The following is a 16,123-nucleotide window of genomic DNA, read 5'->3' as shown; positions in this document are numbered from 1 at the left end:
AGCGTGTACCTCTGAGTGTATCTTTTGAAAGAGGCGCTGAGAAAACAAACAAAGTGACGGCTGCGCCTAAGCAGTTAATTTCTGCTTCAGCCCGGCAGGGAAAGCGCCTGCTAGGCTGTTCCTAATCGGACCGTTTAAATGCATGGAGCTTCAGCAGATTAAAGTTCCACTGCTGGGATGTGTCGGGACAGGAGAAAAACTCACTATCCTTCCTCTCCTCCTCTCTGCCCGTCTCTCACCTTTAGGGTATATTTATCTATCTAATCAGCTGCATACCATCCGTCTTATAGAGAAATATAGAAAAAACAATAAAAGAGGGTCAGGCATATCAAAGACATACAGGACCTGCTGAGTGAATGGGGAGCAAGTTTCAGCCTGTTCTCGGCTATGCGTGTGTATGTGTGTGTGTGTGTGTGTGTATGTGTGTGCGCGTCACTGCATGTGTGCTTGCACCAGTCTGTCTGAGTATGAGTGTATATTGCCTATGAAAACACACAGGTTTGTACAAAATAATGTGTGGGTGTTGAATATTTCTGCACTCTTGACAGTACAACAGGCTGCGCAGCACTTAGAAATTAAAAGGCTTACACAGCCAAACACACCTCATTCTAAGAGCGCAGTACGCACTACGGACATAAAAGTGTTATGTTACCTGAACCTCCCTGGTAAAACTGTAGGTCAACAGATGTTGGGGAGAGATCTGAGGATGTTATTGAGTGGTTTGGAAGTGAACTGACTCTGCTGGTATTTGTTTATGTGACACTGAATAAAAAGCAGCCTTGAGAAGGTGGATTTGGGCCAACTAAACCCACAGGTAGGGCCTGTGTGTTGCAGCTGGCCACTGACTCACACACACTCCAGTACACGCGACAAACACACACAAACAGATTCACGCGTACACAAACGCGCTCACTCTTAGAAGTACGCAAGCACAGGCGTGCATGACGAACACACACACACACACACACACACATGCCTGGGCACTCTCATATACGATACACCCTCCATTATATACGCTCTGGTATATGCAACAAACACACATAGATATGCATGATCATACAGACGATATACTCAACAAATACTCAACGTGTTCAAGCACAGGAATTTGTGATGAAAACACAGGCACTCATATATGACACACACACTCAAGCACACTTTGATAGTTATTAGTCAGGGCAACATCTGCAGAAGTGCCCACAACTCACCTCACATCACCACCTGCTCTCAGCATGGGGCCTGTTTATTCAGGGGGCTTTTGGAGTAGCTCGTTTCAGGTCACATATAATCTACAGCATACTGTGTGGTTCATGAAAATAATTATGTTGGCGATAGGAGAAATTCTACAGGGTGAGACCAATTCAACGGGGATAAGAATAGGGTTAAGTTTACTATCCCACTCAAAGGTATTACATTTCCATGTCAAAACTTAAATGTCATAGGGTTAGATTGAGATTTTCTTTGGGACCAAATAGGCGTATCTTATCTTAATGCCATCTAAATCCATTCGACAGATGTAAACTCTGATCTTCTTCCAAATCAATGCAGATGTAAGAGCAGGAGACAGGCAGCGCAGCACTATAAGGTATCTTGGAATGTGCCCACCTGCTGTCCCGCTCCTAGCACCTGGACATAGCGTGTGGATGGGATTCTGTAAGGGAGAGAACGGTTGGTGGTGATGATGATGATGATGATGATGATGATGCATCAGGCAGCTCAGCAGGATGCATGAGACTGAGCCACATCCCCATGACGATGAGATCAAAGGCATGCAACCTGCATCTAGGTAATTACCCTTGACCGCCTCTCTCTTTCTATCGCTCCATCTCTCCATCTCCCCATTGGACGCACCGGCGAGCACAACAAAGACACTTGTGCAGGTAATTACTTCCCCCCGTCTCTACCTGTCTCTCTTTCCCTTTCTTCAACTCCAACTTCCTCCCTGTCTGTTCTCGATCACTTTTTCTCTTCCTCTCTCCTCTCAATTACCCTTTTCTTCCCTCTAATTCTCTGCCTGCCCCACCTATTCCTCCCATCTCTCGGTCTATCACCCCCTCCCCGCCTGTCTCTGATGGAGTGATTAATCTCGTCCTTTCCGCTACCTGTAGCCCCTCTAACCTTAGGAAAAGGCAGAGACGCCCAACAATGGATGTGCTGTTCTGACAGAAAGAGAGAGAGAGAGGCGCCGCAGACTCTAAGGGGGCTAGGAAGTTCACCTTCACTCTAGGGAAGGAGGGGAGGAGGGAGGGAGGGACACAAAGCTTCTGTCATGGATGAGATATGTGGAGAGACCTCCCTCCAACACACACACACTCACACACACACGTGTGTGTGAGTGTTGGGGGCATTCAATGGATTCCACTGAGGACAATCTAAGTGGCAGAGGGATTGCATCTCTGATACTATACATCCCAAATGTTCATATACAGCCAAAGTTATACATATATATATATGTATAACATATATTATATATACAGACAAGTTCTAGGAGTAACCTCTTAGCACAGACAATCACTATGGTGAATCATGTGGAGGATGGAGGATAGGAGATAAGAAAAGCATCATCTTGTTTTCGTTAACTTCAGTTTAGTAAGAAGAAAACTAAAAATATGCTAGTCAGAATGATTAAGCCGAAACATATCCCTAGGTTTTTAACTCTTTACACTAACAAATCTGCCACCTCGGGCTGTGAGTGTGTGTGTGTGTGTGAGAGAGTGAGAGAAGACCAGTTTATGTGCTCCCCCATCTCTCTCACAAACACAAAGTCACACCCAAATTATTGTTCCCAAACACCCATAAAGCGCGGTTAGCAGGGGGGATTTTAGCCATTAATGAAATCAGGCCTGCTGATTGCAGCTGTGTTGCTTGTTGTTCTTCTTGGTAGGAGTTGGCGGCACTTCTCTCTCCTCCTCTCTCTCTCCTACACCCCAGCTGTTTATTTGCTCAGCAGTAGACTCTTCTTATCAATGTGGCGGGTGTGCTGCTTACATTACTACCTCAACACACTGCACTACCATTATGCCATTAACACCAAAGGGGCTCTTTAACGGCACGGCGTGCCGCCATGTCTTTGTGTTTCTTAATGGGCCGCAGAATGTTGAGTTACACAAGCCCTTAATGGGGAAACCATCCAGAATGCTCTCTCCGTCTGGATGGATGTGGTTTTGCAATAACCAAAATAATCAACAACTGCACCGCATAGGGGAACTTCCCGGCTCTCCAAGTTGTGTCTAGGCTTGGCAGTGCTGTGCCACTGGTTTGGCTGGCACTGTCTTCATGCCATAAGTGCCATAATATTTTTTCGCTGCCACGGTTGATAGTAATTCAGATTGCTGATTCTGGCAAATAAGAACAATAGCCTTTGTTTTACAAGTCTACGCCATTCCCTGATTAGGGGAATATATAAAAACAGACTAGGAGCACTAAATATGCACCCGATTAGTACACTAAGTGTTTGTAGGATAGCGTAGGCAGCAGGCAGCTGGGCGGCATGGTGATTATGGAGACCATCCTTCCACTGGAAGGCCTATGCTCAATCACCTGAGACAACAATCATCTGCCCTACTGAAGTGTCACTGAGCCAGACACTTAATCCATACTAGATCCAGGAGTACTGTTCATCAACTGACCCTGCACTCCGTTCTCCCTGTAGAGGGGGGCAAGCAAAAAGACAATTTCCCCACAGGGATCAATAGCACATCATAAAAGGTTGTAATAATCTGGCGAAGGACAGACGGCACAGAGAACTGTGAATGGGCCTGAGAGGGTAAAAACCTCAGGCTGCCAGTCAGGAAGTCCTACACTGAGCCCCATGTTGGTGGTGACCTGAGAGAGGTCTTCTTTATTTATGCTGCAACCGATGCTACCAATAGTTCAAACCGTATCCACAGTGCATAGTGCACATTCTCAACAACTTCAACTAAGAGACAGGTTGCCACAGATGACGCAAAAGATAGTACTGGTGCGTGGCTGCTGAGCGAACTGAGTGATCTGATTGGTCAGCTTTATGTGCATAGCAAAAACCCGAAGTCTGCGTGCCATGTATTCACAAAAATACGCACACAAACATAAATTATGTTTTCACTGGTGGTGGTGGTAAACAGAATTGTTTAATAGCTTGATGTGTGACTCATCATGGGTATCACACTGTGATGGAAAACACCTTTATGAGGCTGACTGACTAACTGGTGTACAGTTTAATGTCCAGAGTTTAATGTCCAGCGCTACTGGCCAAAGATACTCACATGGAACAACCAGCTCACACCTCTGAGGTGTGGACACAATGAAATGTTGGATCTTAAAACCATTGATTACACATGCTTGTACGTGCAAACACACAGGCATGCAAGCATGCATACACACGTACATTCATGCACTCACACACTTAAACACAGACACAGACACTCACTCACTCACACACCACAGACAGAGCATCTGGAGACACTTTCCAGTGTGTCTTGTTGAACAATAGGCAGCAGTATGAGAGAGCAAGAGTGAGAGAGAGAGGGAGAGAGAGAGAGAGGGGAGATGAAGGAGGTATAATTATAAAGCACTGAGGCCGTTCGGGGAGGATATTTATGACATGAAAGCCCTTGGCACGCGCCCCGTCTCTCCCTGGAGCCCAGGCGAAAAACGGAGGCACCAGGCCATGCCAGCTGTAGCCCATTTCTTCACAACGGCCGCCAAACTCCAAGGAAAGACCCCCAGGGGGACTCACGGACCTGTGTTGATTAGACAAGACACACCGCAAACACCCCCCCCCCCGACCACCAAATCACCACCCTCATCCTCTACTAGGACTAAACAGAAGCTTATATAATGATAACAAGGAAGGCAATACCCAAGAACCCATTCACTACCATTCAGTGGTGATGCTGAAGAATAGGACTAGGCAGGACAGTTCAGAATACAACAGCTAGGATTTTAACTGGTGCCAAACGAAAACACTTTTTGTATCTTTATACTGCTTTAGAATTGTGTTTTTTTTAAGATTTTTCTGCTCACATTTAAAGCACAACTAGGCCTGACTCCAGGATACACTGCAGATCACTTTGTTCCTTCAAGCTCCACTATAGCCATCAGGTGTCAGACATTACCATCAGCCATCGAGAAAATGCTTCCTTTTAAATCAGTGAAAGCTGCTCCACTGCCGGTGTTGTGTTCGCATTTCATCGTGTCCAGTGGAAGTGCCCGAGCTCAAAAAAAAAAAGTCTCGCTTTTTTTAATGAGCTGATGTGAACTGGCATGTATTGTGTGTACAGGCAAGCATACAGGCCAGAGGTGGTCCTAGGGGTTTATAGGTGGACATAAGGGTTTACGACTGGTGGCAATGACCACTTAGGGACGGTCAACAACGCGGGAGGAGAGAGGAGGCCAAGGCCAGGCAAGGAGAAGGAGAACTTTCACTGCTCCAAAACTCACCTGGCCTTCTCCCAGTCCGCCCTTGGCTTTGGTCCTAAAGGCTCTAATGCTCCGGCCCTGATGAAGATCATAAGCGCCAAAACACGCTAGTGCTGTTTTTAACTTTCCTTCATGAGGAGCCAAAGCCAATGGTCTATTACACATGGAAGACTTTTTAAATCCCTAATAGAATTTAGACTGCCTTGGGCTGGCCTTTTGTTCGGTCTCCAAGACCTAATGAGGGCTCACTTTAGCATCCATGGAGGTCTTAGAAGGTCTAGTTAGAGTGAGGTGTGTGGTTAAATGCTGGACGTTGTATTTAAAACCAACAGAGGGCAGGGAGCACGTTGCGTTAAACCCACACACCTGGCCCTGGTGGGTTTATAAGGGGTGTAAAGCTGGATGTATCCTGTCGGCTCAAGGTGTAGACATGTGTGTAAGTGTCTGAATGTGTCTGTTTGTGTGTGGTGTGTGTGTGTGTGTGTTGCGCTACCAAAGCACCTGAGGGCCAGTGGGTTTATACTGGTGATCTGTGTGACCTGTACACTGCTGCTAAAACATGCTGAAGGAAAAACTGCCATTTACACATACTGCAGTGGTCAGACCACATGAGAGAGAGAGTGGGAGAGAGAGAGGGAGAGAGAGAGAGAGAGAGGGAGAGAGAGAGAGAGGCTATGATCCACAAATAAGGGGAACAAGGGAACAGTACACTGATCTAAAAAAACAGATGCCCATGCCCATGTCGCTGTGGTGACTGTGTCATGGTAAAAAAAAAAGCTGATATCCGAGGGACTCCCCAGACCAGGGTCAGTCAAGTACAGTACACAGCTGTGACTGCAACAAACACAAACACTAACAATCATACACACACACGGAAAAATACCTTGCATAACAGAGCAGGAAGGCCAACCCACTTGGAGTAAAGACCAACTGACACAGTAGCTTTCCTGACACCTTTGAGCCTTATTGAAGCATTAGTCCTGTGATAAAATATCAGGCTGGCACTGAACTGGCTGGAGCCGCCTTTGACACGGCCAGCCTGCCAACGCCAACCTCACCAGAGGGCAATGCGCCCTTATCACCTCCTCACCACACCCGGTATCTGGCACCAGTGTTTTCCTCACACTGGGATGCTGCTGGCATGGAAATGGGAAGGACAGGCTTGGATGTGTGGGTTTAGATGTGAGGAAAAAGAGAGAGAGAGAGAAAGAGAGAGAGAGAGAGAGAGAGAGAGAGAGATTCCACTGAGAAGAGTGTAGTGCTGTTGAGAAGCAGCCAGTTGAGGCAGTTGAGGTTTGTTACAATGGTGAATACCAGACAGCTTAGGCCTTCTGCCGGACCAGGCTTAATGAACACCTCGTTCACACTCTCTTGCACATAAACACACATACACACACATACACTTAATAAAGTTCATTTACAACCTCTCCCACTGCCTGCCATCATCTTAACGACGGCAGTGATAACGATGTGGAGGCCGTAGCATCTCATTCCTCGGCTCTGACTACTGCTTGGAACATACTCATCCAACACAAACACACACACACACACACAGATTCAGGTTGGCAAACAGGAGGTGAGATGAATAAGGCAGAGTTGCATGGGAGTGGAAGACGAGACTAGACTAAGGAGGAAGAGAGGGAGCAGTTGATAGGAGGATGTGATGGGAGAGGGGGGATGTGTTACAGGGAGGACAACAAACACCAAGTACCTTGGCAGTATCTCAGTTGTAAATATGTGAACCACATCACATCTTTGGAGTAAGTTTACATTATATTAAATCATTGTATCATCATTACAGAGAATATCTGTACGATTTTCCGGGGAAAGTAATGCTAACAGTATGATATCAGTTTTGCTTACAGTTTGATAATGTGGGCGTTGTTAAGCCCTTTGACTCTAACAGTGATTAAGTGCTATATCAATAAACTTGACTTGACTTGCTATGCTTTGCGTGTTTGTTTGTGTTGGGTTTGAAAAAAAATCACCATCATTAAGTAGGAAGTAGCTAAGTAATAAAGACGTGCAAGAGACAAAATGACAGAACATGGGGATGAATTAAGAACAAAGTAAAATAGGCAGAAGTCAGGTGTCCTTTTGGCTCAGTGGGCTAAAGCGTTGACAGCGTTGTGGGTTCATGTCCAACTCCAAATCCCCCATTTTCTCTGTATCTCCAAAAAAGAATCTTTAAAATTTGAGTAGAATTAAGAAAGGGGAATACAAATCCCCATATCTCAGCATGAATGGCGATAATGTTTCGGACTTCCCCCTTTTGGACTGTTGTGAGCTGAGTGCGTATTAAGCGTGACAAGGCTGTTTTACAGGCCTACCTGATGATCCGACACACACCACCTGCTGATACAGCCATGATGTCAGCCTCAAAACATCGCAAACATGTCCAACCCTGCTGCCTCTCCTCTCCTCTCCCCTTCTCTCTGTCTCCCTTCTCGCGTTTGTCACTCTTTTACTAAGTTTAGTGATTAGGCTGCTGTGCTTTCCGTTAACTTTGCTGAAAAACTTTTTCTCGTCTTACTTTAGGACACTTTTTTTTGTCTTGTGCTGTCGGCCTGGATCACTTTTCAGCGCTCATACTTTTTCACACTTTCTTACTGCCATCCTCACCCCCCTCCTTCACCCCCTATCTCCCTTGTTCTTTGCTCCAGGGCAGGAAAAAGCAGGCTCCTTCCTCTACTTACAGGGAAAAAAGGGTCAGGCTGAATCAGGCGCTGACAGGACTAAGCCTCTACCTCTCTGATGTGTCTACAGGGGACGTGTCACTGGGATGAGAGAAAGAGACAGAGAGAGATAGAGAGAGAAAGAGAGAGAGAGAGAGATACACTTCCTCACCCAGCCTGCTGAGAGAGAAAAGGAGTAATTCAACCAAGCGCACACAAATAGACTATATATCAATCACACAGATAAAAAAAAACCCTTAAAGAAAAATATACGTTCTGTACAGGTGCCAAGAGTCCTGCCTCTTTCTCTCTCACACATTCTCACACACACACACACACACACACATCCTGACACGTCGCTAGACATCACAAAACATGCCGCTGTCCCAGGGGCATGTCTTTCCCTCTCCTCTCTCCCCTCCCTCCCCTCATTCCCACCTCACAGAAGACAAGCGCAAGAAGACAAGATAAGCATTTGAGCAGCAGATCGGGGCACAAATTGTCTTTTGTCAGGGGTTAACACTGAGGGGTGTTTACACAACACCACACATCACACACACATCGAGAAATAGAGAAAGACAGAGAGAAAACTCTGAACATGCCCCAGGGCCAGAAGGAGTGAGGAAGGGGAAGGATGAATAGATAGATAGATGGCTGGATGGACAGAAGAGGAAGGTATCTACTGTGGAACTGCTTAAGGGCAAAACTGTACACTGTATACGTGTGTGTGTGTGTGTGTGTGTGTGTGTGTATCGAGCTCATCAACTAGCGCCCTGGGCAGTGAGGTAATAGGTGCACTGGGTGCATGGAGGGGAGAGAAATAGCTGACATTCAATAGCTGACATCTGACTGACGCAACGCCTTCACTGCTGTAAACAGACAGCTTCATCAGACTTGCAGCCTGCAGACCTGGACAGTGTTAGGCAACTGGCTAGCCCCTAGCAAAGAAAGTGCTAACAATATGGAATGTGCTAATGCTAACAAGCTGCTTACTGGAGACGTCGTTTAACTGTAAGAACTAGGGCTGCACGATATTGGAAAAAACTGACATTGCAATATTTTTTTTTCTGCGATATATATTGCGATATGAAAAAATACAGGAATTTTCACCAAATGACTTGAATAGCTCTATCAAGCCTTGCCCCTTTAAGAAGGTGACCTTGTGGGTAACCTGCACCGATACCATAGTTAGCGGGAAAAGAGCTTAGAACGTCACCAAGAGGCCGTGCATTATGTTCGCTGCTGTACCGAAATAAAGTGCCAGTTCTCCACTGCAGAGTTGGTCTGGACTCTTAGTAAAAAGCGTGTTACCAGCTATGAGCCAGGCCAAGCTAAAATAGGCTAGCACAACACAACACAACAGAGGCTTCCCAACTACGGTTCGGAGCCGCGAAAGCTGGAAAGATAATATACGCTACTCTTATAACAAACCCTTAAATCAGAGTAAATTATGTTATATCAGACAGACTTCGCTTGTAGATTAGTCATGGAAAATGAGAACCGTGTGAGTTTTCCTTTTGTATCAAGCAGGAAAAAAGTTGTAGCATGACGTGTTTGAGTTAATTTGCCTTACTTGACATCGCACGTCCCGCGATGTGACTATTGCACATGCGCACATCGCAATGACGATGCTGAAACGATATATCGTGTAGCCCTAGTAAGAACAGCCTATAGCAACTTGCTAACTGAGAGCCCTCTTATGATAGCATATCACTTTGCTAACTAACTAGCTACTCACAGTATTAGCCTAGCAACTTAATGGAAAAACCGCTGCTCTATGATGGCCTAAAAACTACAGTAGCAAATAGCTTGGCAGCTTGCTGAGACCTCACATATTAAAGCCTAAACAGCATGGAAACGGGTGAAGAGGCTCTAATCTAAATGATACTGAAGCAGATTGAGACCCGCTAGCCAGTGAAGAGGTCATGGGAGAATTAACGTGCTATAGCTAGACTGTTGTCCGTGCCTCTGCACTGGAACCTGTCACATTAGCATAGACAAAGCAGACAGGGATGTATACAATAGGAGGCCATGGGCTGGCCCAGGCAATTCTGTGGGGCGCTAGGCTATTCTGTCCCAGGCTAATGAGTGGCGGTCAGTGTCCGTTCCTCCTGTGGGGGCCGGCTGGAGCTAAGGCCTGGGCTGAGCTATAAAGCCACTGAAGGGTTGCAGGAACATAGTGTCCACACAGCAGGGGCAAACACTGATTAGGAACTGTCACTCACACACACTCACACATTTAGCCTACATACTCATTCACACGAAAGGAGACTTTATATATGGTTACAAACATTCTCAATCTTCCTCACAGATATACTAGTACACACTACACCACGGACACACACACACACGCACACACACACACACACACACACACACACACACACACACACACACACACACACACACACACACACACACACACACACACACACACACACACACACACACACACGTCCTGAAGAGTAATTAAATTCTAATGCGCTTGCTGTCTTTCTCTTTCCTCTCTGCACTTGTTCCTCTTTACTTTCACGTTCTGGACACTTTCAGGAGTCAGATTCAGTCAGAGCCAGCTTGTGAGAGCCAGCTGGAATGAGGTGAGAGACATTTAGATTGAGGTGATTCACTACCTCTCCTGCAGTGGCTATTTGATCCAACTGCTGCTCAGATCCAAAATGGAGGCCAGATTCCCAGCCTTTTTCTGTTATTGCATGACACACGGCCATGGACACACGCACACAAACACACTCATGAATGTTCCATTCACACACACACACACACACACACACACACACACAGTAGCCTATGCATGTACATGCTTGCAGAGAAACACACACATACACACATCGTTCTTGGAGAGTGCTCAAGCATGTCGGCCAGGCAGCATGCACACAAGCACATGCACACTCACAAGCAAACACAGGAGCACACGTGTGTGCATGGACACAGACACGCACCCACACATACACACACACAGACACACACACACACACACACACACACACACACACACACACACTCAGTGATGGTATAAGCAGCTGAAAATGGCAGGGATGAATCATAGCTAGCTGGAGACCTGTCCCGTATAGACTATGGGGGACAGTTTGGAGAGAACACACCATTCTAACAGGACTCCAGACAGTAACACTGCATGACTCATTACTATTTGAAGAAAGGGACGGAGAGAGGGATGGAGACAGGAATGGAGTGAAGAGAAAGAGGACAGGGGGCGGAAGAGGTAGCAGGGGACCGGTTGGAAGAGAGCAGTAGGTATGAGAGAGGACAAAAGTTTCCAGCTGCGTGTATGTGTATGTGTATGTGTGTGTGTGTCTGTGCTTTTGTACACACGTGTGTGCACTTGCATGTATGTGCGTGTATGTTTTTCCATCCATGCTGCCTGGTCAATGTGCATGAGCATGATATGTTTGTGTGTGTGTTGTGTGGTTTGTATGGGTGAACGGGTGAAGTGTCCAGAGCTGAGGCGGTTGGAGATGTGGTGGTGGGCTGGGGGAGGTGAGACTGTTAGCCTGTTGGTCCTCTGTGTGCTGGGTGGTGGTGGGGATGGTCGAGGTTCAGTCAGGCCTGCAGCTCTCCTGTGGAGAATGACCTCATCGCCTGGCCCCTGGCATTGTGGCAGCCGCACAAAGCCATGCAGGGGACAGAGAGAGAGAGAGCAAAGGAGAGAGAGAGAGAGACAGAGAGAGAGAGAGAGAGAGAGAGAGAGACTGCACATGACTGTGGGGGAGGGAATGGACGTGCGTGTGTGTGGATGTGAATGTGCATGTGCATGAATGACTGAGAGAGGGAGTGAGACAAAGTGGGATGAGAGAGACAGAGCAAAAAAAAAGCACCATCGGGAGAGAGTGTGAGCCGGATAGAGAGAGAGAGCGAGAGTAGTGAATTTTGAAAAGGGGACCACCAGGATCTCAGGAAGAACGGGGATGAGAACACACAGAAAGCCAATGAGGGAATTAGTGCAACAGGAAAGACAAACACACACGCAAACAAATAGTCTAAACAACACACAACAGACTCCTGCTAACTCGTTCATGCTGTAGACTGATGTTATTGCATAGCCCACCGTAAAATACAAATCATAAACACACACACAAACATCCTCATTGGAAGTTGGCTACTACTCTTCCACCTGAACACACAGAGAAACGGGCCAGCTCAATGATGGGAAAAGACCAACAAATAACCATCATGCGTGCACACACACATACACACACACACACACAATAACGGTCTGAGAGAGTCCTACTTCCTCAATGCTCACCCCAAATTTAGGAGACAAAGAGACTGGTGTGTAACAGGGAGAGAAGACAGACAAACAGCCATCCACTGCCGTTCAGTACCACTACATCCTGTTTCCCATGCACAATATACTGCCAGGAAGGACAGTCTGCAGGGGCTCACCAAACACAAGCGTGTGCGCGTGTATGCCCACACACACAGACACGCAAACAAACATTTTGCATGTGTGTTCTCATTTGTATCTATGTATATGTTTATCTTCAGCACAAGGGAAAGTGCCTATGCCTTGTTCTCCATTGCTTACTCTAGTAGGAGCAATGAGTCAAGTGATAGTTAATATCTGGATTATCTGTGTGTGGCAAAAACACCCCCTAGGGGCTGTTACATGGTAACAGCACACTCTGTGTGGATGTGGGTAGGTGCATGCCTGAGACTATGCATGCGTGCACAGTCGCATGTGCATTTTGTCCGATTTTACCAAATTGTAAAATCCCTTTTGGCTGTACTGCTAGTCGTAACAACAGGAACCTAAGAAGACAACAGAGCTTGTCTGTGTTTCAAATGCGAGCCCATATTCTGGAGCACACAGCTCTGGTTCCACAGGTATCGATATGGAGGCTGTTTTGAATGAGTGCGCTACAGTATCAGATGTAACGGTGATGTGATGGGAGCTGTGTTCATCTGATATGGCTACGCAACACATTATCTCCCTGCGCTTCCTCTTTGTCCCCGCACACTGGCCTTAAATAAACTTCCCCCTGAAACACTAGACGAGCCCGATCTGTCCGTCAGTCAGCCTCTGTGTCTATCTCTGTCTTGCGTTTTGTTTGTTGTGGATAAGTTTTCTGTCTTTCTCACTGTTTTATTTGTTATTGTTTTTGTCCCTCTCTGTCCCTGTTCACACACACACACACACACACACACGAAGAGTGCCAGGCTTTTTACACTAAAGATGTTCCCTGTCCATCGGCAGGGGCTGGTGGGGAGGGTGCAGAGGTCAGGGTTCAGAGGTCAGAGGTCAACCAATCGGTCACTTCATCAACTCATTACTCTGGTTGTTAATTAGAGGATTAAAGCAGGCAGGATGAGGTAAGCACCACCTCTTTAAAATCCCTCTCCTGATTGTCTCTTTAGCTAAAACATTTAAACTATGAATGATTCGTATTTATGTTAGCAATTATTGATGTGCAAAATGTGTTCGTCAAGGCAGTCTGCACTGTGTTTCTTAAATTCTGGGTTGGGGCACAAATTGGGTCATGAGTCTGTTTTTGGTTTCTCTCATGACAAAGAGAAAGTAAATAGTTGCTCAATTTATAATTGGATCCTGGCTGAGCGGATAAAGATTAACAACTCCTGTTACAGGATAGCAATTCATTTTTTACATTTTGCAAACTCTGCCAAAAAACACAGATGAAATGGGATGAAGAGGGCTTCCCTATGCTTGCCAGTGTATTTATGTGGTTATACAGAGAGTCAGGCTTCTGGTCCAGTGCCTGCACTTCCCCCAGGAGAGCGTTTTGTGGCATAAGGATATTACACTAATGCAGGCAGACAGGACAAGACAACTTGATGGGCGTTTGTATGCGTGTGTGCGTGTGTGTGTATGTGAGTGTCAGGGGACAAATAAAAGGAGCGATGAGCACCAGAGACAAATTACCCAGAGGCCTCCTCCTTTGTCATTAATCCTTCTCCGAATGTGACCTCAAAGGGCTGTTTGTTCCTTTACTCATTTTCCATCTTTCTCCCAACACTTATGTCCCTTCCTGTATTCTCTCCATCTTTGCAGTCTTACAGACACAAAATGGGAGGTCATCAAGGTCATTTATCCAGGTGTGTAGAAAAACTGACACACCAAAAGACACACACAGGAGCCGATACACACGGTCCACTGCTATCAGAAGTCTCATGTCGTATCACATCAGTAGGAAGTCAGATAAGGAACACTATTACAGTACGAGCTAACACAGTGTGTGTTTAAACAAGCGATAGTGCTTCTATTGACCATATTAAAAGACTGATTCTCAACAGGCCAAAGCATCTAATAGGGGGAAGCGGAGGGGAGATAGGCTGGCAACGCTCACCAAACTGAGGGTGCACCTGGACAAACAGGCCATGAGCATGTACACGTACACACACACACACACACACACACACACACGCACGCATGCACACACACACACACACACATGTGCATATATCCACATACACACAAGCCTGTGCGAGGCCAGATATCCAAATTAGTCCAAAAAATATCACCTGTTCCTTTACTGTTATCAATCCTGACATTATCTAATCAAAACCTTTAATCTCAAAGTTATTATCATTTAAGTGCTGTTAGTTAGCTGAAACCAAAACAGAGTAATCATACATCCAGATGGTAAAATGAGCTAATAGTTTCAGTGGATATGATAACATATATGGTTACAGTATTGAGACAGGTGGTTGCAGGCTGATGTTGGGTGTTAGCAATCCAAGCTCAGCACAACGTGAAATCAAACACCTGTTGTCGGCCTATCTTGTGTGTGTTTGTGCGTGTGTGTGTGTGTGTGTGTGTGTGTTTGTGTGTGCATATCATAATGAGGTCATTGTGGCAGCTAATGGGCTGGGCAGTGATTTGGGCCACGTCAACCCAGTGGCCCACTGAGAGCCACACCCTGGCAGAGGTACAGCCTTTGGCTCAGAGACCAGTCAAGGTCAAAGAGCCACACAGACAGAAAAACAAGGTGGTTAGAGACACCGTCCGGGGGGGGGGGGGGGTCGCCCAACTTGACACTGATCCCTCTGGTGTAATGCATGAGTATTATACAGATGTGTCTTAAAGGGTAAATGTAAATAAAATAAATGTTATACTGTATGTACTTTGATTATTATTGATATATGTTTAGCTTTCCCACTGTTCAAAGAAAACAAATTATACACTAAGAAGGGGAAGGTCTGCTGCCCTTAAAAAAAAAAACAGTATTTAGTTGAAATTTGGAAGGGAGAATGTGCAATGTTTATCGTTTCCAGACAGCTGAGTGAAGATGCACTACGCACACACAAACACACTCAGATACACATACACACACACACGCATGGTGTTGCTTGGAAACTTAAAGGCCATAAAGTTTGACATATGGAATGGTGTGTTAATCAGAGTCCACGCTCCCAGCTGGACCAGACTCACTGGGAATACATACACATTCTTGAGAGAGTGCGTGTGTGTGGGTGTATATTTTGTGTGTGTTTCTGATGATGATGTGATGCTGGTCACCCTTCGTTGTAACAGTGGTGTTTGTCTGTGTGTGTGTGTGTGTGTGTGTGTGTGTGTGTGTGTGCCCATGCTTGTGTCTCTCAGGAAAATTTGTGCTATTGGTTTGATCAGCTCCACTTTTGCTGCAATGTGACCATATAAACTATGGGGCACGAGGGGCAGAGAGGTAGAAGCAAAAACGTAGAGAATGTTATTGTAGGACAGCAGGAGACAGAAAAAAGAGATGGGGTTATTCAAGTGTGAAAAAGGAGAGTGAGCGGAGTGTCTGACCTTAGGAAGTTTTGTTGTCCTTAGGAGGCAGTGAAGCAGAGCAGGACTTATGTGAGCTGAGCCAGGGAGAGAAGACAGGTGAAATGGCATCCAGCCAGGGCCAAGGAGGAGATGGAGGGAGGGAAGGCATAGGAACCTGAGGGTGGGGCAGCGCCACGTCTCTCTTGCTCTTTATCCCTCTCACTCTCTTTCTCTCTGTCTCTCTCTCTCTCTGTGTCTCAGGTAGCACAGCAGCAAAGTTCAAAAAAGGCCATCTGAATGTGTAGCTGGC

General features: G+C 46.2%; 1 protein-coding gene across 1 annotated transcript in view; it reads right to left on the bottom strand.

Annotated features, from left to right (window-relative positions):
• The window catches only part of prkar1b (protein kinase, cAMP-dependent, regulatory, type I, beta), a 65,313-nt gene that overhangs the window by 25,626 nt on the left and 23,564 nt on the right, over positions 1-16,123 (bottom strand). The window lies entirely within an intron of this gene.

The sequence above is a fragment of the Centroberyx affinis genome, unplaced genomic scaffold, assembly GCF_046629955.1.
Source record: "Centroberyx affinis isolate AG114_WGS23_722 - 3 ecotype Tasmania unplaced genomic scaffold, CSIRO-AGI_Caff_v1 ptg000401l_1, whole genome shotgun sequence".
In the NCBI taxonomy this organism is placed as follows: Eukaryota; Metazoa; Chordata; class Actinopteri; order Beryciformes; family Berycidae; genus Centroberyx; species Centroberyx affinis.
This window is presented reverse-complemented; position numbering and strand designations above follow the sequence as displayed.